Source organism: Copadichromis virginalis, linkage group LG15 (assembly GCF_057382275.1).
Source record: "Copadichromis virginalis isolate Kocher_CV1m ecotype Utaka linkage group LG15, C_Virginalis_male_GT1.1, whole genome shotgun sequence".
Taxonomy (NCBI): domain Eukaryota; kingdom Metazoa; phylum Chordata; class Actinopteri; order Cichliformes; family Cichlidae; genus Copadichromis; species Copadichromis virginalis.
In genome coordinates, this window is record NC_140632.1 from 9097577 (window position 1) to 9120630 (window position 23054).

Below are 23054 nucleotides of genomic sequence, written 5' to 3' on the forward strand. Positions count from 1 at the left end.
TGACCTTTTGCTCTCGCTCTCTCTCACTAACAGTGTTTCATTAAGTAAGCATAAACAAGCGTCCTTTGCAATCACAACAGCACAGTTGTTTTAATGTGACGAGTAGTTTTTGGCAAGTGAGCGTCTGCTGACATTATGTCCTTGTTTGAGATGCAAAATAAATCCGTTATTGATTAATGGCAAGATTTATGGTTGCAAGCAACATTCTGCAGTCTGTTTAAGTGAGAAGTCCACTTGATCAGAGCTGTTATAACCTCCATGCCCGACAAATGTGGCATTCAGAATAATGGCTAGTCCTCAGTGTTGACTGCAGTCATAAAACCAATTGGGAAATGCCATTTAGCCATATGAGTGGAAAGTATGGCCTTTTTAATTGCCTTGAATATTACTCGGCACACACATCACAAATTTGAACTGTACTCTGCCAAACAACTTTGATTATTTAACTGCTGATTTGCTTGAAGTAGATAATATTCATCAAAGCCTTCCTTGTTGCCTCTTTTTTCATACATGGAAACAAGATATAAAGGTCACTGTTTACCCCTTAATGTATCTTCTTTGCGGGCTTAAACTTAAAATCTGTTTCCACTGACTGCCACAGGATCAGAAGACCCAGGCACAGGTGTCATCTCCTGGCGGTGGAAGCTACGTCCATCTTTTATACTGTTTATGGCTGTTGGTTCTGACCTATTCTGTCACCATAACTGAGCCATGGGCTATTAGGATTTCTTCTCAGGTTTTTATTTGACCCAGCTGTCATCCATGTACCTGATCCATTGGCTATGCTGGGCCAAAATCAAAACCCAAGAAGTAGAGGCTTTCCACTAACACATCTACTCTGTGGACAAACGCATCAAGTTCACCAGGGAGGATACAAAGGAAGCTGGACTGCTATTCCTGGATGGTGCTGTGCTCATTGAGGAGAACAGAACATTGCAGTTTACTGGAAATCCACAAACACACAGGCCAGTGCTTACTCTTTGACCCCTAACACTCACTTGGGGTTATCAGGACACATGATTTAGATACTTCTTACCTGCTATTAAGTTGTTTACATTAAATACTCCACAGCATTTATTCATGCTTTTCCCATATTTAATATGCTGGACTTCCCCTAAAGGCTCAGCGTTTTATATGGCACAGATCCCAACACTATACCCATAACACCTTGCTTAATTTATTCTTTACCAGACCTCAGAAACCAATTATTATCAATTTTAGTCAACATATCATTTCTTGTCTTATGGGTTATGCTGCTATTTCTTCTATTGACGATCCTTATTGATCAGTCAAGAACAACTGACCTTGTTTTAGAAGGAATACATAGGCTGCACAAATCAGATCCACTAATCCAAGGAAAAGAAGCATGCAGGTTTGAAAGAGGCTCTTTATCAGCAGCTTGTATTGATTTCAAGATGGTAGAATATTTGAAAAAATCATTTTGATAATTATGTATACAAGTAACTAGTCACTGTTTTTTTCTTGAATCTATATCCCCAAATGTATGTGAATATTCACTAGAAAAATAACACATAGTTGCAGAAAAAATATACATGAAGTACATTTTACTGGACCTAACTTTAAAAGCTACAGCTGATGAGACTGTGACCTGTCGTTGCATGTTATAAAGTTTTCAATTACAGCCTGCAGTATTACGCTATAACAAACAGTGACACAGCACTGAGAAAACAATTTCTGTTGCTCGCTCTGATTGTTATCATTTTATTTTTATTTTAACGCTCTTCCTCCACACCGCTCCTTATTTACATATCCATTAAGTACGGAAAGGACACCTTGCTAATGAGAAACTGAGCTTGCCATTTTCCATTTCACTGCTTGAGGTTAGATTTTAACTGGCTGAGTTTCACTAGAAATATATATACAGTGAATACATTTTTCTTGTGTTAAATTATTTTTTTAAGTCATGACTAAAATTCATTTTTTTTTATTTGACTGTGAAAAATCTGCTCGTAGTTTACCTTACTCTAACACTGGTCTGTGTGAGTTTACTTTGCTGTCTCATATCTGTTGTTGGCAGGGCAGTGTTTTACAACCGTTAATTTCATTAATCTTGTTTTTGCATCTGCTGATTTGTACAAGATATAAAAGCAGAACACAAATAAAACTGCAGTCAACAGAACATTTAACTTTATCTCGGTACCAGTAAAGCACTGCTGTGCTCTGCAAAACCTTCATATTGTTGTATGTGTGAGAGGCAATATAAATAATTCAATTTATATGAAATTAAATTCCCCATTAAGGGCAAATTAGTGACTCCTCTGTGGCACAGATGGTTGGTGTTCAGAGCACACTCTACTGTATGCCGCACCTGGGTACAATCAGAAATAAATACAGGAAAAGTGCAACAAATCCACAAAGAAGACTTTCTTTGGATGAGATGGGGAGGGGCTTGAGTGGGATTGATTGAGTTCATCTAACATGACTGTACGGTTGACATGATGTTTAGGTTACCATTTAAGGAAAACTGTGAGTGTCTCTGCTGTGAAATCCATTTTATGGACAGCCAAAAAAAGCAAGAACCACATTTCCCGTTTCCACAGGGATGCAGTCCATCACGTAGTTAAAGTATAATAAGCTTTACTTGTAGCTTACTTTTATTGACTGTTGCTGTGCACAAGGCCATTAATGTAAAAGACTGGATGGTAGCGCAGGTTGCTCCAAAACCTAAATGTATCATTCAGGTTTACAGGGGTCTTGGCATGTAATAAGTACTAATGCAGCCACATCCTGGATGCTAGGGTTTTACCAGTGTGCTGATAAAAAGGCAGATAATCATTGTCCTGCTTAGCTGTGATCATGTGCCATCCATGATTTCCAAGTAAAATTCAAATTTTGATTTCCCAGATGACAGGCAAGGGTTTTCCATGTTGCCTCAGTCCACCTTATACCTGGATCTTTTATACGAGTCTTCTTTGGATGATAACGTTTTAACTCTTTTATGAATATAGCAACAAACTGTAAATACTAAAAAGTCCTGCTGAGCCAATGGTCTTCTCTACACAACTGTGTCTGTTTTTGATGAATGCTGCCTCAGGGGCTGAAGATCACAGCAATCGAGTATTGTTTTTCAGCGTTATCCCTTGTGTACAGTGATATTTCCCATTACCTCAATCTTATAATGATAATTATGTATCCTGCATGATCAATTTCCCAAATTATTTCCAATTTTACATTAGGAAATGCTATTGTTTCCCCTCATGACTCAGACTCTCTGGGTGCTCTTTTTGTTACCCAGTCATGTTATCAAAGTAGCTAATTAGTTGTGAGAGGTTTGAGTGGGTGTCTGTTTGAATCTTTAACCTCCCCTGTTACAACATTTTTTACATGTTTTGCCTGATGAAGGCCCCCCCCCCCTAAAAAAAAGTCACAATCTGTAACAAAACACAACACAATAAAAATGCAAACTAAAATACAGTAAAAGTAGATGTAACTATGTAAAGTCAGGCTTAGTAAAATTAAATAAAGATTATTATACTGACTTAAAAGGAAGAGTCACAATGCTTCTGTCATATGGTTTCATTGTGATGGATGTTAAGGCGAATGCTATTCTGTATTTTTTGATTTTGTGAAAAGCAACATCTGAATGCTCAAAAGTCTTCCACTGCTTTCACCCAAAGTTTATAATGAATACATACTACCAACCAAGTACCCCAAAAATATATCTATATTTGAAAATAAAGTAAAATAAAGGTTCAGATAACGATCTATGGCAGATTTAAGCTATTTTTAAGTGCTCTACATCTGGGTAACTCTTCACAACCCAGTGCTCTGAGTTTCTGTTTCTTTTACATCAGTTCACACACAAAGTGTTAAAAGAGCGTCCTTTCTGGTTAGCGTCCAGTGACCCCAGTTAGATGGTTCGAGTGCTGAGAAATGAGATCAATATGGCTCAGACCACTCCACATGTTTTCCAGATGCCTGTTGGAACTGCAGCATGAGATTATAAATTAAAGGTGATTGTAATACCTTCAACCACATGTCTTACTGTGTTTGCAAGTTTGTGATCTTAATTCTTTATAAAGCCAGAGAGCCAACAGTAAAGTGGTTGGTGTAACAAGGTTGTGGTCTGAGTTACAGTTAAAAAGTGAAGATTGATTACTGCAGTGGACTTCAGCTCCTCGTCTAATCAGATGGCTATCAACACTGGCTCATTTCAGATGTACGGACAGTTGGATAGACCTTGCCAATGTGCTCTTCCACTGCAGAGAGGTAACACAAAGTGGCATCTTCACAGGGCACAGGAGAAATGTGAAATTACCCATACCACCTGCCCATGGTCTTTGCCACGCTAGCTTTCAAGATAATGAATTCCTGCAGGCAGTCTCATTGAAGGCAACGCCACTTTACCACACTGCACAGCTGCACCACTTCAGCAGCAGAAACATTTCTAAATAGTCTCATTTGGCATAGGTACTGCAATAGAAAAGATCATTTTTCCACACTTCAAAAGTGTTCCGAATCATCCTGTCAGGGTAAAACCAAATTAGAAGTAAAAACATCAGTTGTATATTCCAGAAAAACTCTTCTATGCTTTCATTAAATAACTTTAGAATAAATAAATAATCTTAATTGTCAGCACTACTTTTTTACCTTGAGTTAAAAAAAAAGGGATGTAGGGCATGTGGGGATTTACATTTTAAAAAAAGAGTTAGCCATGAATTCAAAGAGCAAGTAAGGTAAATAACAATTTTATTCTATTTATTTATTTGCTTTTTATGTTCCCTAAAAATTTAAAGCTTCTAGATTTAAGTGCAAAAACCACCTTTCTAGTATAAAATTGGTTTACGTTTTCTCCATTACCAAATGAATAGGTGTAAATGCCAGTGACAATGCCATGCACAGTTTGTGCCTCTGTAACTTTACAGCTGGGCTTTATTCATCTTGTAGCCGGTTTAACTACTTGCAAATATAAAACAGATTTGCCCTCTGCATAATCTATAGGATTATTTCACTTAAAGCACACTGTAAATAAAAGTGAGTGAAAGCACGATGCTCTAGATGATTTTAAGCTGAAACTCTGATCATTACTTTGCTAATGACCAGGTTTTGTGTTCAGCATAAGTTACCATATTGATTTACATAAAAAAGAGTCACTTTCACTACTCAAAAAACTGCTATTTCAAGCTCAACGTAGCCCACTAACCCATTAATCTTGCTTCGTAGTACACCCTTCACACGTCCGCGTAGTTATTCAACTTGTGAAATGAACAAGGTTCAACCAAGGCACAGAAAAACATATCAGTGATTGTGGTGGAGCTTAGTGTTATCATGTGACCTCCCTGGTATGTTTGGAAACATTTGTATTTATGATGGACATAAAACAAGCACTGAGGCCTGAAAATATACATATACATACATAACTAGTTATGCACTTTGTTTCTTCTCACAGTAGAAGTGCAACCATCACTCTGTCACAACTTCCCTTTGACTTAATCTAAGCCTAATTAGTGCCTAATAGGTCCATTTGTCACCCTACTCGAGCATGGAGGCCTTTAATGGACTGCAATTAATCTGCTTCCAAATAACAGTTGTTGCTTTTTGTCATTTACATTTTTTGCTGTGATTTAGTAGAATGATGAATTATCAATAGCAAAGTAGCTATTTAAAACAACATTATGGCATGGGTGTGCATTTGTGCAGGCTATATATTACATAAAAAAGCATAACAAGTAGTTGACAAATTGTGGCCTAATCATGCCTGCCACCAAAAAGGAAAGTTTTCTTTGTGAGCTTGTGCTTCTGCACTAATTAATGCCATTGTGACATTGGAGGACACACCAGCAGTGGTGAGACTGTAGATGGATACATCGACCGGTCTGATGGCTTAGCCTCTGGGGACAGTGACCAGTATTTTTATGTTTCTGATGTAACCAGTGAATATCTTCAACTCCAGTTAATGTTTTTAATGCAGATAAATTTAAATAAAGAAAAAAAGAAATGCAAAATACTCATCAGACAATAGCCAGAGGTTCTGAAACTGAATTTTGGCTAAAACTCTCCAAGTGAAATGTTTACCTGCATGCAAGCAAAGTCTGCTGAAATATGATTGGTCGAAAAGCCTTAGAGGATGAACGGATGTCAGAAGGCGCTACTAAAAATCTTGTACTTTGAAAAGTGATGCTGTGTATTTATATTTAGATATTGATTTACTGAAAATTTCCAAAGACCGATCTGGCAAACGCAAGAAAGTACATAAGTGGCCATAAACCAAACATCTATTTCAGTATAAACTTACTACAACTTACTTAACTATTTTTTTTATTGTTTCAACTATGAATAATAGTAACAAACATTTAGAACATTTACCACAAGCACCTCAATTATCTAACCCACTTTAGGCAAGTGTCGCACTTTCTGTATTTTGATTTGATTCAGTTCTTTACTTTGCCTGAGATTATCAGATTATGTTTTATGAAAAAGAATTACAAATTTATATTTTTAAATTTGACGTTAAAACCTACAGACATAATTGAGGAAGCTGTACCACTGATGTCAACTGTAAAATAATAATTAAAAAAAAGATTTTGTAGTAAACAATAAACCATCAAGAATGATTTAATTGGTGTCCCCTTTAAGGGACTCAAATGTCTTCTCAGGTTCACTTACTGAGACGAAAGTAAATTAAGGAACTCCACAGAGTGCTACCCGAAGGTCTTCTTTGAAAGACTGCCAAATAAACAACAACAACAACAACAAAAAATTAAACTGAGACACAAACCTTATCTCATTTGATTTGTGAGCCACTGTCAAGGCGATATACCTGCAGATGGATGCTTTTGTTATGGCTCTGATAGTTATGGTTCTAGTTTTAACTTAGGCACAGTAAAATGTGTAAAATAATAACTCTTACCAGTTCATTTCTTCTGCCTTTTCTTAAATTCATCCGTCCATTTTCTTCTGCTTATCAAATTCAGGATCATAGAGGTACTGGAGCTTATCCCAGCTGTCATGCAGTGAGAGACGCGGTATACACAGGACAGGCTACCAGTCTGAATAGGACTGACACAGAGATAGACAACCATTCATGCTCATATTGAAACCGACAGCCAATTTAGAGTCACTAATTAGTCTAAAATGTATGTCTGTAGACTGTTATTACATTATGATATCATATTGGTCCTTCTTTTGCTGCCAAAAGAGCCCTGGCCTGTCAAGGCATGGACTCCAAGTTTTCCAGTAGAACATTGCCCAAACTGTGTCTCCACCGGCTTGCCTTCTTCCCATAGTGCATCATGGTTCCCGATGTAAGCAACGCACATGCACTCGGCCACATAATGTAAAACAAAACATCATTCATCAGTCCAGCTTCTTCCTTTGCACTGCAGTCCAGTTCTGATGTACTCTTAGCTACTGTTGGTGCTTTGGGCAGTGGACAGGGGTCAGCATAAGCATCCTGACTGGCCTGCAGATATGCATCCCCAAACTGCAATGACCTTTGTATTCTGACACCTTTCTATCAGAACCAGCATTAACTTTTTTGGCAGTTTGAGCTATAGCTCGTGTGTTGTATCTGGCCACACAGACCTGTCTTTGTTCCCCATGTGTATCAGTGAGCCTTGGCCACCCATGATCCTGTCCCTGGGTCACTGCTGTCCCTTCATAGGATCACCTTTAGATAGATACTGACCACTGCAGACTTGGGAACACCCCACAAGAGCTGCAGTTTTGAAGACGCTCCAGCCCAGTCTTCTAGCCATTAAAATTTAGCCTCTGGCAAATTTGTTTAAATCCTAACAGCTACTCATATTTCCTGCTTCTAATACATACAACTTTGAGGACAACATTTCTCTTGCTCTCTAATATATCCCACCCCCTAACCACGATGAAGCGATAATCAGTGCTATTAACTTTACCTTTCAGTAATCATAATGTTATGTCTGTTCGGTGTATTTAAGGTACAGAAAGTACACATGCTCATTATGTAGAATGACATTTGTTCAAATACATGATCATAATTATGGCTTCACTAATGTTGCAGCTGCAGTTGATTTTAATTATGTGTTGCTGGGTAGCTTAGTCTATAACAATACAATTTATATGTGAATTAATAAGTAACTAAGGCTTTAAAATATGGACTAGAATCGTAGGGAATAGAAAGTATGATCTTTGGATACAAAATCTAAATGTTATATTTTTCTGTCTAACTAATGCAACAGTTAGACTCAAAAATCTGCTTTTTAAGCTTAGTTAAAAGATATGAAGATATATGCAAAAGATTTCCAGACATTTACAGAACAGCGTCAGGGACTCCAAGTACCAGAAATCTCAGGGAACACAAAGGAAACCCACAGAAATGCAGACAACACAACAAAAGACAAAGGGAGACTCAGGTGATGTATACACAAGATAACAAGAAGAGAGGTAACATAGGGGGCAACACAGATGGGGGGATGTCCCGGAGTATCTCACGCTGGCCTGCTTTTTTAAAATTTTGTTTCTCTTTGTTGTTTTCTCTCTTTCTGTTAGTGTGTGTGCATGTGTGGGTCTTTTCTCTGTCTTCCTCTAGGCACTCGCCTATTCTTGTGCCTATGTGTGCCCTAGTCAAAGGAGCTTGCAAAGAAAAGCGTCTGGACTTCTTCTTTGAAGCGCCTTGAGGCGACTTATGTTGTGATTTGGCGCTATATAAATAAAATTGAATTGAATTGAATTGAATTGAATTTAAGTTGCTTGAAGACGTTTCACCTCTCATCTGAGGCGATGAGAGGTGAAACAACTTAAGCAACTTAAAGAAGTCCAGACGCTTTTCTTTGCAAGCTCCTTTGACTACGATGACCTGGATGACTGAGAACCTTCACAGACATATGTGTGCCCTAGGAAGCCACGCAATACCTGACTGTCTTTGAGGTTTTATTTGTACATGACAATGGAAGTGGAACTCAACACATGCACAGAATGCAACAGCCGCCAAAATAAAACAGGAAGTGAGACATTGCTGAACAGTGGGATGAGCAAAGAAAGGCAAAGGATAAATGTAAGACTAGAACAGAAAGGAACACAAATAAGGAATTAAGTAAAAGCATAATAATAAAAATAATAACAATAATAATAGCAAATAGCAATACAACAAAGCAAAAACCATAAAGGGCCACAGAAAAAGGACATATAGACAAGGAATTAAACTAAACCAATGATTAAACAAATAGAAAACCAACTAAATTAATAAGTATTACAAAAGAAATGAAATCAAACATAAATCATTCTCAACACCAAAACCAGACATGAACTCATAAAAATATATGGACTGGGTAGGTAGAAACTATAATGATAAGATTTAGTCAACCCTTAAAAGGGATCGCCCATTTTCATTTTTAAAGTATAACTAATTGTTGACAAACTTCTGGTCCTCTTAAAACAACACTGTCTGAGCATTTGACATTATACAAAACAAGCCCAGTTCATACCCTTCAAAACTAATAAGCTTGTGCCCTCTTTGCATAATTGGAACATTTTCTGAGGCTCCAACTCAGGGCTCATAGCAATGAAAAAATATTTTTTAAACAGAAATGACATTGGAGCAAAGTAGAGTAACCTTGGCAATGTTAACACCAATCAGCCAAATATCTAAACATAAACTGAGATGGAGTCATTTGCAAACACTGCTTGTTTTGCAGTGGTGCATTTGTATTGACTGGTTTCTAACAACTGGGTTCATTAAATTTCCTGTCTGTGCCCACGTTGAACAGTTGTGAGTTCATTTTTCTACTTGACCTATTTTTAGTAGAATGGAGTAGTGTTTTCAAATGTGGAAATATATAAAGTCATTATACTTTGCTTATCTGATCTAACAGTATTACATCATATGACCAAGAAACTCAATATGAAAGCTCTTCTACTTTTAGAATAGAGAACAATTTGTAAAGGGACCAGTATAACAAATCAGAATTGATCAGAACTACCAAAAAGCAAAGCCTTTCAGTACACCAGGGCACAATAATTGCTCTAATAGAGGGTGTGTCTCAGGGATTGTCCAGGAGGACCCATTACTGGTTATAATCTGCTAGTATGGGGAATGTAAATGGAAAGCTCTCACGGTTATCAAAACATTGCTCATTAACTCTTACCATACCAACAAGCATTTCCATGCAAATGTAATAACTACAGCCTGACACTGATACATTGATTTACTCTTTCATTGTCATTATCTGTCATATGTGAACTTATTTGTCACGCCATAGCTGTGCTTCTGATAATGGAAGTGGGGCAGGAACCCAGAAAAAAACACATGATGGCAGAAATTCAAAGCCATAAAATGACGGTCACTGACTGTTAAGCATTTTTGGAAAAGTGCCTTGTACTGTACATGCATCCCCCACCAGCACAGAGCTATTATGAGAGCTAAATCATAGTTCTCTGCTGCCAACATGGAATTTGATATATAGAGATGGACAACAGTGTTTGACCCTGACTAAAGCCATGCCATCAGCTTGTTTTGTAACTAAGCACAGTAATGTGAGAGGAACAAGGCAGCACTGTCCCGAACTGAACTGAGCCCTTGCCCCAGGACAGCATACGCGGACAGACCACGCTGTTTGCATTGTGCAACTGTCATTGGAGAGACGCATGAGGAGAAACAGAAACAATGAGTCTGAATAGGAATAGGAAACATAGTCATTGATTTAGAAAACATATATTTGCACAAACCTTCTTTTGACACTTACTTTCGTTGCTTTGCTGTGACAGCTATAGAAAAATATCTAGTCTGTACGAATCAAATCAAAGTTCAAGAGAGAGCACCCTGTCAACTACACGTCTTTGTCAGCTTTGATGAGATATTGGCCGATGTGATATTACACATGGGTACATCCCATTCAATCTGAAAACCTTCACATGGAAAAGACTAACCGTGACAAGGCTGACCTGTCAAGTTTCTACAATGTGGTTCACCTCTTGAGGCACACCATGTGTCTTTACACTCTTACACTAAATCATGAGTTCAATTAACTGTGCAGCTTCACTGCTTCGACTTGGTAATTATATATACCATAAAACGGGTTCAGTGTTCAAGGTTGGTTTTACACAAGGCCAAAGAAAGGCAGTTAACCTTGGGAGAAAGAGTGGCAGAGGCAGATGGAAACTGTTTCATACCATACACTGCTTCTACGTGGTGTCAGACCATGCAACATGAGATTAGACGTCAAGGCAACCAATGCAGGTTGTGATTTTAACAATACCCAATACAAAAGTCCTAAACAAAGCAAACAACTACTTCAAGTCACATTAAAATATTCTTCTTTGATCTTGGATAGAAAAAAAGTAACTCGCAGAACCCAGAACACTCAGCTGTTTTAGTTTTGCAGGTGTTCAAACATAAATCAAACTACTGTATGAATCAAAATTCTGACCTGATGATGGTGCCAGATGAAAACTCTTCATCTACTTTTTTTTTTTTTTTGAGACATTTCACCAAAAGCCAAAACGATCAATTTGGGATGAGAAAAAGAATAGTTAGGATTTATCCCCTGGACGAGCTGGAGGAGGTGACTGGGGAGAAGGAGGTCTGGGCTTCTCTGCTGCCCCCATGACCCGGCCCCGGATAAGTGGAAGAAGATGGATGGATGGATTTATCAATGAATGTGCCTGTTTTTTAATGGAAATCTAATCCAAAGTTGTTCATATAGTCAAGTTCAGGCCGATGTGGCAAACCTATTGTGAGACTCTCAAGGAAGGAAAAAAACAAGGAAGTTAGATCATGTGTTAAGAATTATATATATATATATATAAAAAAAACACCCAGCACGCCCCTGCGGGCGGTTTATCCTTCAAGCTCGGGTCCTCTACCAGAGGCCTGGGAGCTTGAGGGTCCTGCGCAGTATCTTAGCTGTTCCCAGGACTGCGCTCTTCTGGACAGAGATCTCCGATGTTGTTCCCGGGATCTGCTGGAGCCACTCGCCTATCTTGGGAGTCACCGCACCTAGTGCTCCGATTACCACGGGGACCACCGTTACCTTCACCCTCCACATCCTCTCGAGCTCTTCTCTGAGCCCTTGGTATTTCTCCAGCTTCTCGTGTTCCTTCTTCCTGATATTGCTGTCATTCGGAACCGCTACATCGATCACTACGGCCGTCTTCTTCTGTTTGTCTACCACCACTATGTCCGGTTGGTTAGCCACCACCATTTTGTCCGTCTGTATCTGGAAGTCCCACAGGATCTTAGCTCGGTCATTCTCCACCACCCTTGGGGGCATCTCCCATTTTGACCTCGGGACTTCCAGGTTATACTCGGCACAGATGTTCCTGTACACTATGCCGACCACTTGGTTATGGCGTTCCATGTATGCCTTGCCTGCTAGCATCTTGCACCCTGCTGTTATGTGCTGGATTGTCTCTGGGGCATCTTTACACAGCCTGCACCTGGGGTCTTGCCTGGTGTGATAGACCCCAGCCTCTATGGATCTTGTGCTCAGAGCTTGTTCTTGTGCTGCCATGATTAGTGCCTCTGTGCTGTCTTTCAGTCCAGCTTTGTCCAGCCACTGGTAGGATTTCTGGATATCAGCCACCTCCTCTATCTGCCGGTGGTACATACCGTGCAGGGCTCTGTCCTTCCATGATGGTTCCTCGTCTCCCTCCTCTTTCTTGGGTTTCTGCTGCCTGAGGTATTCACTGAGCACTCGGTCAGTTGGGGCCATCTTCCCAATGTATTCTTGGATGTTCGTTGTCTCATCCTGGACTGTGGTGCTGACACTCACCAGTCCCCGGCCCCCTTCCTTCCGCTTAGCGTACAGCCTCAGGGTGCTGGACTTGGGGTGAAACCCTCCATGCATGGTAAGGAGCTTTCTTGTCTTGATGTCAGTGGCTTCTATCTCCTCCTTTGGCCAGCCTATTACCCCAGCAGGGTACCTGATCACGGGCAGGGCGTACGTGTTGATGGCCCGGATCTTGTTCTTACCATTCAGCTGACTCCTCAGGACTTGCCTGACCCTCTGCAGGTACTTGGTGGTTGCAGCTTTTCTTGCGGCCTCTTCATGGTTCCCATTCGCCTGCGGGATCCCCAAGTACTTGTAACTGTCCTCTATGTCTGCAATGTTGCCTTCTGGTAGTTCAATCCCCTCAGTTCTGACTACCTTCCCTCTCTTTGATACCATCCGACTACACTTCTCCAGTCCGAACGACATTCCAATGTCATTGCTGTATAGCCTGGTAGTGTGGATCAGTGAATCGATGTCTCGTTCACTCTTGGCATACAGCTTGATGTCATCCATGTACAGGAGGTGGCTGACAACTGCTCCGTTCCGTAGTCGGTATCCGTAGCCAGTCTTGTTAATGATCTCACTGAGGGGGTTCAGGCCTATGCAGAACAGCAGTGGGGACAGAGCATCTCCTTGGTAGATCCCGCACTTGATGGTGACTTGTGCTATGGGCTTGGAGTTGGCCTCTAGTGTTGTACGCCACATCCCCATTGAGTTCCTGATGAAGGCTCTTAGGGTCCCATTGATCTTGTACAATTCTAGGCATTCCAGTATCCAGCTGTGGGGCATTGAGTCATAGGCCTTCTTGTAATCAATCCAGGCAGTGCACAGGTTGGTCAGTCTGGTCTTGCAGTCTCGGCTGATTGTTCTGTCTACCAGTAGCTGGTGTTTTGCACCTCTGGTATTCTTGCCAATTCCTTTCTGTGTCCCGCTCATGTATTGACCCATGTGCCTGTTCATCTTAGCCGATATGATGCCTGACAGGAGCTTCCATGTAGTACTGAGGCAGGTTATTGGTATATATATATATATATATATATATATATATATATATATATATATGTATATATATATATATTTAACTTATAATCAGAATTTGACCTAAAATTATTAAAGATGAACGAAAGTGATTCTGAATATGGTGGTAGAACTAAAGCTGTGTACACACTGTAAGTGATTTTCAGCGATTCGGTGACCAGAAACCATAGAAAGTTAATCACTTTCAATGGCTTCCAGTGACTACGGGTGAAATAACCATGGGGACAGAAAGTGTGAGGGACCGAGTCTGAAAGTTATCTCAACTTCCAGGTGAGTGATTGAAGTGACTACCAATGAGTTTGAAAAACACCCAGGATTAACATATGACCTGGTAGAAGATGAGATAGATGGCTACATGCTGGGGAAGTCCATAAGTGACAAGCTTCAATCTAGCCGCTGGGTTTTCACTGGTTTACAACAAAACAGTTTTAAACAACAAATGAACAGATGCACAATTTATCGTGCTTTTAAAAAAAATTTTTAGTTCAGTGTTGGTGGTGATGAATGCACTTTCTCACAGTAAGGCTACTACTCTAAGTGCCATTAAATGTTGCAATAGTTTCCTGTTTTATCTACCTCAAAATGTTCTAAACCAGGGGTGGGCAACTCCAGGCCTCGAGGGCCGGTGTCCCTGAAGGTTTTAGCTGTGTCCTTGAACCAACAAAGCTAATTTAAATGGCTAAATTAGCTCCTCAACATGTCCTGAAGTTCTCCAGAGGCCTGGTAACAAACTAATCATGTGATTCAGGTGTGTTGACCCAAGGTGAGATCTAAAACCTGCAGGACACCGGCCCTCGAGGCCTGGAATTGCCCACCCATGTTCTAAACTGTTTCTAAAATGTGCTGCCAGAGTACTTAGAATGACTTATGTGTGTATTTAAAGCATTTAAATACACATAGTCTATGTGTATTTAAATGCACACATAGTCTATGATCTTACATCACTCTCTTCTCTTCTTCCAATCTAGAAAGCAGGATGGTCCTCGTCCGAATTTGAATCTGTCCAACCCACCACGTTGACTGATTCATCTGGCATACTGAATGAAACAGCAGTTTCTCTGTTGAATAAGCAATCGATCCAATTACTGCCTTGTGAGGGGGTAATGACTAACCAATCAGTGCCATGGGTGTGACTCAGGCCATTGTCATCACTGTCAAGCTGTGTGCCATGACAAGGATATCTTGCGCCACCAGTACTTGCTTTGTTTTGGCACGCCTGAGCCACGAAATGTCAAATGGAAGAGCATGATGAATTGTTTTTCTTTTGCTCTGACTTATTCTGAAACCACAAGAAAATACTAAAAAGGAAAATATGTGTAGTGCTGACATTTCTGGTTGCTATGCTTGTAGGATGGTATTATAGTCCCACTGTGAGGAATTTTATTCCTCACAATGATTTTATTACGTTTTATTACATTTTTTAAGACAGACAGTGTAAAAAATAGACAAACAAACTGAATTTAGAATTTAAAAAAATATGCCAAACTTTTTTGAAAATCAAACTGATTTAAAAAAAAAAAAGCCTGAAACATTTATAAAGGTTTCTGTGCTTTTGTTTTATTTCATTTTGTTCAAACTGTGACGATATAAAGGGCAAACCATGACTGCTCCATATATCATATATATTATGTTATAAATTATACTTAGATCTTTCTCCAGATTTTTGATCTCCAACTTCTTGTTGATACTAAGTTTCTGACTTTCAATGCCAATAAGTGATGATTTAGTCAGTATTATAAATATGAATATACTTCCAGACATATCCTGGAGCAAGGTGAATATTGACATGTTGAATGATAAAAAAATTTGATGCAACTCCAATGTTTTACATTTGGTCTTCCATCTCGGATTTCTGTGACTATATAAACTTTGTATCAAGAGCCCAAGATATGCTAGCACCAAGTAAAAGGTAGCTGTTAAATCAGAAGGAACAAACACCTGCATGAAACACAAAATGTTTTCTACACAAGAAGAAATCACACATTAGTCACGAAGGCTTTACGCAAGCTGAGCTGTGATTCCACCACCTTAAAGTAGCAACGGATCATCTTCAACGTTAAACTACTGACAAGTGCTGTGACTAACTTTGATCATCTCGTTACAATTAAATCTACTGCTAGGAAACTTTAGGTTCTGTAGATATAATTTTGACAGTCTGATTTTATCTAACCTATAGCTACTGTCTTGTAATGTATATGTGATCTGAACCTTATTCATAAGAAAAGATAGTAAAGTAAAACTTAGATCAGAGGTGTTGTTACATTGTATCTTTTCAACAACTGACCTTTCAGGCTAGTTATGTACACATTGTCAGATTATTTAAGCCTGGTTTTAGTTAACCGGGAATGACTAATCTGGCTAAAAAAATGTTTGATCTTGAAAGAAAACTGTGCTGGAATTCACAAGTAGTGAGTGAGCGAGTGACACTGTCCATAATCATAAAACAATGGAGCAAAAATAAAAAACTGCTTCAAGAAATTGCTCCTGAATATTTTTCCAGGACAAAAGGCAGATGCTTTATGATTTGGATTAAGCAATATGCATGCTGATTCATTTCACAGTCATCAATCCCGGAAGTAGCTTCCTTTCAGATAGAGAGACGAGGGCGTCTCATTAAAATGCGACACATTTGATGCTTCAGACAGAGCTTTGTGGACAGGTAATGTCCATGTGTTAATGTGATCATTAAGCAAATTCAGCCACTGTCAAACTTAATCTAATAATGTGTCTGACTGCGTGAGAGTCTGTGTAGCTGTGCATATTTGTGTAAAGGCGAGAGAAGAGAACGGACGAAGGAAATGAGGAGCAAGCAGTCAAAACAAAAGAAATTCCAGACCCAGCGTGTTTCTGGATATTAGCACTATAAGGGTTCAACTACAACCCATTTACAGTAAGCAGATCTGCTGAAATCAGTGTTAACGTCTGAACCGTACTAAGACTGCCCCAGTGTGTGGCAAATCCAGAGCAGCACCCATCATTTAATCCTCTGCCTGGTGTTTGGCTGCTCAGTGGAGCAAAGTATTATTTCCTGGGCATTACATGTGCCAGAGCTCCTTTTTAAAGCCAATGAAATGTTTTAAATTCAATTTGGGTCTGAAGTGCACCCTTTCCTGGAAATATTATTCTCCCACATTAGAGGCCAGTGAATTTGTATGTAATGTGTGGAAATCCCATTATTAAAGCAGACTTTGACGAGAGCCTGAAGGACAGACAGCCTGATTCCTTCAGAGAGCTATCTCAAGTGCATTTGGCACAGGTGTGATCTGAATGCCAATGGCAGGCAGTAGCTCAGTGTGCTTAGTAAGAAAGCAGCATCAAGAAAGGATGAAGGAAGCTTTGAATTGCGTGTAATTTTATTTTATTTCTTTTTTTTTATTACCTTTGTGTCTGCGTTTGACTTTAGTTGCATCAGGAGACAGTAAAAGATAAAAACTTTGATAACTTCTTTCTGCTGAAAAGTCAAACCAAATCATAGCAGGGAAGATACGGGGTAGAAATAAAATAAATTCTTTCTATTCTTCGTCATCACTCACATAGGTCAGTGCCTTAACACCTTCTGCACCCCTGGAATCCCAGTGTTCAATTTGGCACACAAGACTGGCTAGATATTTGTGACCCTGACCCTCACTATTCTCAGCATGCCTTTTTTGGCTGCTTGGTATTGATTAAGAGTTCCTGCTTGGATGGGAACACAGCTGGGGTCTTGATTCTCACTATGCTCATGCTGACCTTCTTTCGTTATCCACCGGAGACGGGCAAAGGGACAGACAATGCAGCGGCAAACAATTTTCTTCTTTCTCCTTTGAATACATGACAAATAATTTCAAAGGAATTCTTGAAGTTACTGCTTTTTTATACCTGTGGAAATAAATTCTAGGTTTCAAGCGGTACAGTGTTGTGAAAAAGTATTTGACCCGACCCTATTTCTAATTTCTAAATTAGAGAAAGATAACCAAAGTAAATTTTAAAAAATGCAGTTTTTAAATGATTATTTTATTCATTAAGGGATAAAGTTATCCAAACCTGGCCCTGTGTGAAAAATTAATTGGCAACCCTTATTAATTTATGAATGAACTGGATTAACCACATTTTTTGGAAAACTGAGTAAAGCTTTACTAACCACGCTCAGGCTTGTCAGACCTGCTGAATCAAGAAATCACTTAAACAGTTTGACAAAGCTACATAGGCTAAAAGATCTCCCCCCACCCAAAAAAAAAAAAGCCATCATGCCAAGGAGACATCTGAGAAACGAGTCGCGTAATCTAACAGTCTGGAAAAGGTTAGAGATCCATTTCTAAGGCTTTGAGACTCCAGTAAACCACAGCGAGAGCCATTATCCACAAACGGAGAAAACGTGGAACAGTGGAGTTTCATGCAGGAAGTCAAAAAAGAACCCAGAAAAACATCTAAAGAACTGCAGGCCTCACTTGCGTCAGTTAAGGTTAAGGGTTCATGATTGAATGGTACGAAACAGACTGGGCAAAAATGGTACTTATGGGAGAGTTCTAAGGAAAAAACCACTGCTGACCAAAAAGAACACAAAGGCTTGTCTTACATTTGCAAAAACCATCTTGATGATCCCCAAAACTTTGTGGAAGGTTTGAGTCTGGTATAAAACTTGCATTTCATAAAAAGAACATACCAACAGCAGAACGTGATGGTGGTAGTGCTGCTTCAGGCTCTGGATGGCTTGCTGTAACTGATAGAACCATAAATTCTGTTCTCTACCAGAAAATCCAGAAGGAAAATGTCTGACCAAGAAGTCCACCTCTGAATGGATCCAACAAACAAACAAACAAAAATGTAGGTTTTGGAGAGGCCTAGTCAAAGTCTAGACCTAAATTAGGTTGAGATGCTTTGGCATGTCCGTAAACAGGCTGTTCATACTCAAAAACCATCCAGTGTGTCTGCAAAGAAGAGTGGGCCAAAATTCTTCCACAGTGCTGTGAAAAACTCATTGCCAGTTATCACCAATTCTTGATTGCAGTTCTTGCTACCAGGGGTGGAATAGCCAGTTATCAGGTTTAGGTAGAATTACTTTTTCAGACAGGGCCTGGTAGGTTTGGATAGCTTTTTTTCCCCCTTAATAAATCACCATTTAAAAACTGCATTCTGTTTTTACTCGGTTTGTGTAATTTTTACCTTGTACGTGTGACAAATATATGTAAAAATAAGAAATCAGGAAGGGTCAAATACTTTGTCATTGCAGTGTGTATTCATACAATTGCAGTTACACAATAACAATACGTTTTGATAACAAATAAAAATTCAAACTCTTCTGGCCTCAAAGATCCTTCTGAGAGGTAAACCCACACACGAGTTATGTCCACACCAAACCCAGAACCTGTGATAAACGGCCAAAAACACATATTGCATTAAGGGGTCAAAAGCCAGAAAGGCTGAGCACCAGTGGAAAGAGTTCACTCTTCATCTCCCGCTGATAAACCTTTGAATCATAAATTAAGAATTATATTATTTTTTACAGAGTAAATCAAAGACATCTATATTGTACTGTCTCTCACAGTAAGGGTCTTCTACGATGTAAAATAACACAATCTTAAAAAATGATCAGTGTGTCGAGCCTTAATCAGACTCTCCAGCTGTGGCTTGTAAAGCATAACAGAGTAAGTTTTTTCACACGCCATACTGAGTAAATCTTTGCCCGAAGGTCTCTTATAATTTTTCCAACAATATTCTTAACTTCATGGATATTTGCTAGGGAAAGATTGAACAGAAAAAAAATGCTTAAAAGGGTGAAAAAATTGGGACTAAAGTGCAGCGGAAAAACTGAGAAAGAAAAATAAGGGGAAAAAATCTACTTGACATGTGAACACTGAACTTGCTGCTGCTGAACAGTTTGAGAATTGACAGTTGTGAACCGCCACTTAAAGGTTGCTTACCTCAGAGTTACTTCCTATGTTACTCTGATTACTCCCACTTACTTCAAAAGCCACAGAAAACTAAGTGGCCAAGGGCCTGTGCTACTGACACTGTTACATTAGACAACAAATGACCTCGTCAAGAGGTCAGACAATAGCAGCGTGCACTAAAGCTGCCAGTGGGTGGGACACAGAGTGTGCACAACGACTCCAAACAAGATATTCAGTAAAATAGAAGGACTTTCACTGTGAAGGAGACCTTTAGCAAAACTAGTTCATATTTAGGGATCAGCAAAACTGTCGTATTGAGTTCATTTTTGCTTTATTTGGATTCACTGTCTGAATAGTTAATAGCGATTTTTTCCCTTCTATTCACATTTTAGCACCTTTCTTGTCTTAGGTTATGTATTTGTTAACTCTTTACTTCTTTACTTTTACACCAGCACTTCTGTGCCAAACGCCTGGTGTTTGGATATGACTCAGTGATGATGCAGCAGTTTGAGAGGAAGAGGCTGCTGTGTTCTAGCCATGATGCGTTTGGTTACTGTTCACTGAAAGGAAGAATTTTCAGTCACATTAACACAATCTTTGCACAAAACTTGTCCTTATTGGGGTCTTTGCCCTATGCTTTTTTGTCTACTTCCAGCATGTAAGGCAAATGTACATGTGCAACTTGTTAGAACGGGGCTTTCAAGGACAAACTGAAATATAGAGTCGAAAGAGTGATGCGGCTTTAGAGGCCAACTTTAAGTCAGCTATGTTTTTTTTTCTTTCAAAGAAGAAGACATTGAACTTTTTAATTGAAAAAGCACAAAAATATGAATATGAAAGGAACCAGTGCTCTGCAAAGAATTTGATTGATTGATTGATTGATTGATTGGTAATTTATTTCAACATGTGAACAATATACAAGTACATTTAGAAAAGAAATGAGAGAAAAAAAAATATACTATACAAATTACATACAAAAAAACAATGCATCTATTGCCAGACAGGAAACAGCAGATTCCTGATTTTTGGCCTTTTACAGAACGCACTTTTACATGCAGCGATATTGACTCATCATAGCTCATGTTATTGGTTCATGGCAGGAGTCTAAGATGAGATGAGTCTATGGCTACGTTCACACTGCAGGTCTTAGTGCTGAATTCCGACTTTTTCCTCAAATCCAATTTTTTTTTGTGTGGTTGTTCACACTACAAATAAAATGTGACAGCAAACGCGTGCTAGTGTGAACGGTTCACGGCCCTCAAAGCGGCTCGCATGTGCAAAAGATTAATTTTGATAAATTAATTAGAGAAAAGAGAGCCCGTGCTTTAACGATGGCCGCCATGCTTTCTCGTTTGTCTTCTCCGGCGCTGATAATTGGCGTCTGTCTTGTGTCAGTGACGTAAAAGATGGATTTAATGCAACATGACCATTCAAACAGCAGTCGCTTTCTAAAACATCAGATATGAATCAGATTCAGTACCACATACGAAAGTGACCCAGGTCAGATTTCAAAATATTGAATTTTTGCTGTTCAAACTGTCATACCATGATCGGATATGGGTCGAATAGGGTCAAAAAAGTCTGATTTGATGCGCTTCCGCCTGCAGTGTGAACGTAGCCTACCTAAGTAGCCTTCCTAAATCAAACGTATTCTGTTACTGAGCTAGTCACCACAGTGGATCATCTGCCTCTGTCTCACCAATCCTTCGTTCTTCACTTTGTCCACTACACTGTGGTCTTTCTCTTGTCCTCATGTCATATTCAACATTTGTCCAATATAACCACTCATTCTCCTGCACATGTCCCAATCATCCCATCCTTTCCTTGCTAACTTTATCTTCAAATCCTTCAACCTGAGATGTCCCTCTGATATACTCATTTTTTAATCATGTACATCCTGGTCACGCTCAGATACAATTTTAGCATCTTCATTTATCTGGGCTAGGGACAGGCAGTAGGAGTACACTGGTATATGACACCCCGGTGTATGGGTTTGGCAATTATCATATAATATATTTTGTTTAGGTGATATTGCATGGTGCACATTTTTTATTGGATTGCATTATGTTGTTACAGTGCTACAATATTTGTAATTTTCGTTGGTTCATGCACGCATCTTGCTTCCGGCAGTAGTGGCAGGAAAAAAAAAATGAATATGCAATGAATGTGCAGCTGTGGGCCTGCATAGTCTTTGCAAGAAATTATTCACAATGTAGATGTAATGTTTTTTGTTTCAAAGGTCATTTATTTTTCTCTAAAAGCAGATTGCAAGGTGGGCAGGAAGTCTCTTTCCTTGTAAAAGTTCTTTTTTCAAATCTAATGAGCTAATCTCAAATTCATGGATATATTTTTAAATGGGTCAGACTTTTAATTAATGCTGGACTAAACAAAAATGTGAGGAAAAAATATTTAGTGAACACCTTCCCTTCTGTTGATCCTGAGGTAGATCAGCAAGCTTAAGCATTTAAGGATTCCGTGACATAAAAAAACAAGTTGCTTTAAAATTTATTATCAGTAACATCTGACACCCCGTTTACTTAACACCTCTCAGTCTCGTGGAGGTGATCAAAGTGTCTTCTGGTTTCTCTCAAGCAGTGTACACCCCTCTGCTGGAACAACACGTCTCGCCTAAGCCACACAAATCAATAAAACGAACCACAGGAATATTGCGAGAGCAAGGAGTCAACAGTGCATTATCTCCCTTGAATTTAATTATCGTGAGCTACACTGTGGAAGATGCCCAAGCTCTTAAAGATACTGCAGTTAAACAGTCAGTTAGAAAAAAGTTGTGCAAAGCTATTCATTCACTACATAATAGATTCTTTACACTAGTTTTTACCAGATATAAATTCTCTTAAACCACAAAGTGACTAATTAAAAATTTCCCAGGAACCAACATTGTCACATGAAAGAGCATCAAACGCTGATACTGGTGTAGCAGAGACACGCAGAGATATCCCTTGGAAAAGGTTCATTGATGCAACTGCCAAGGCACTATTGGATGCCAAGGGATCTTCTTTTAAAGAGTGATAAAGTCTGCATTTGGAGGTTCAGGAGTTGTCTGTTGATTGTAACACAAATTTGTAGAGCGGGGGACCTCTGTTTGTGACCTTACTTTAGCAGTTTTCTGTTTTTCACTTTGTTCCAGTTGTTCACTCACTCACTAGATCTGGGCATTAAAAACTACTTGGTTAAATTTAGGAAAATATGCGTTTGATACATCTACTCACAATATTTACCCTGCAATTTATCCTTAGCCAATGTATTTTATAGCGATCCTTTACAAGCATCCATGAGTGACAAGCCGGGAGTGAGTACCCATTTCATTATTGTGGTAACCTTATAACAAACCCGGGAGACAACGGTAACTTTGTTCAATATACATATATATATATATATATATATATATATATATATATATATATATATATATATATAT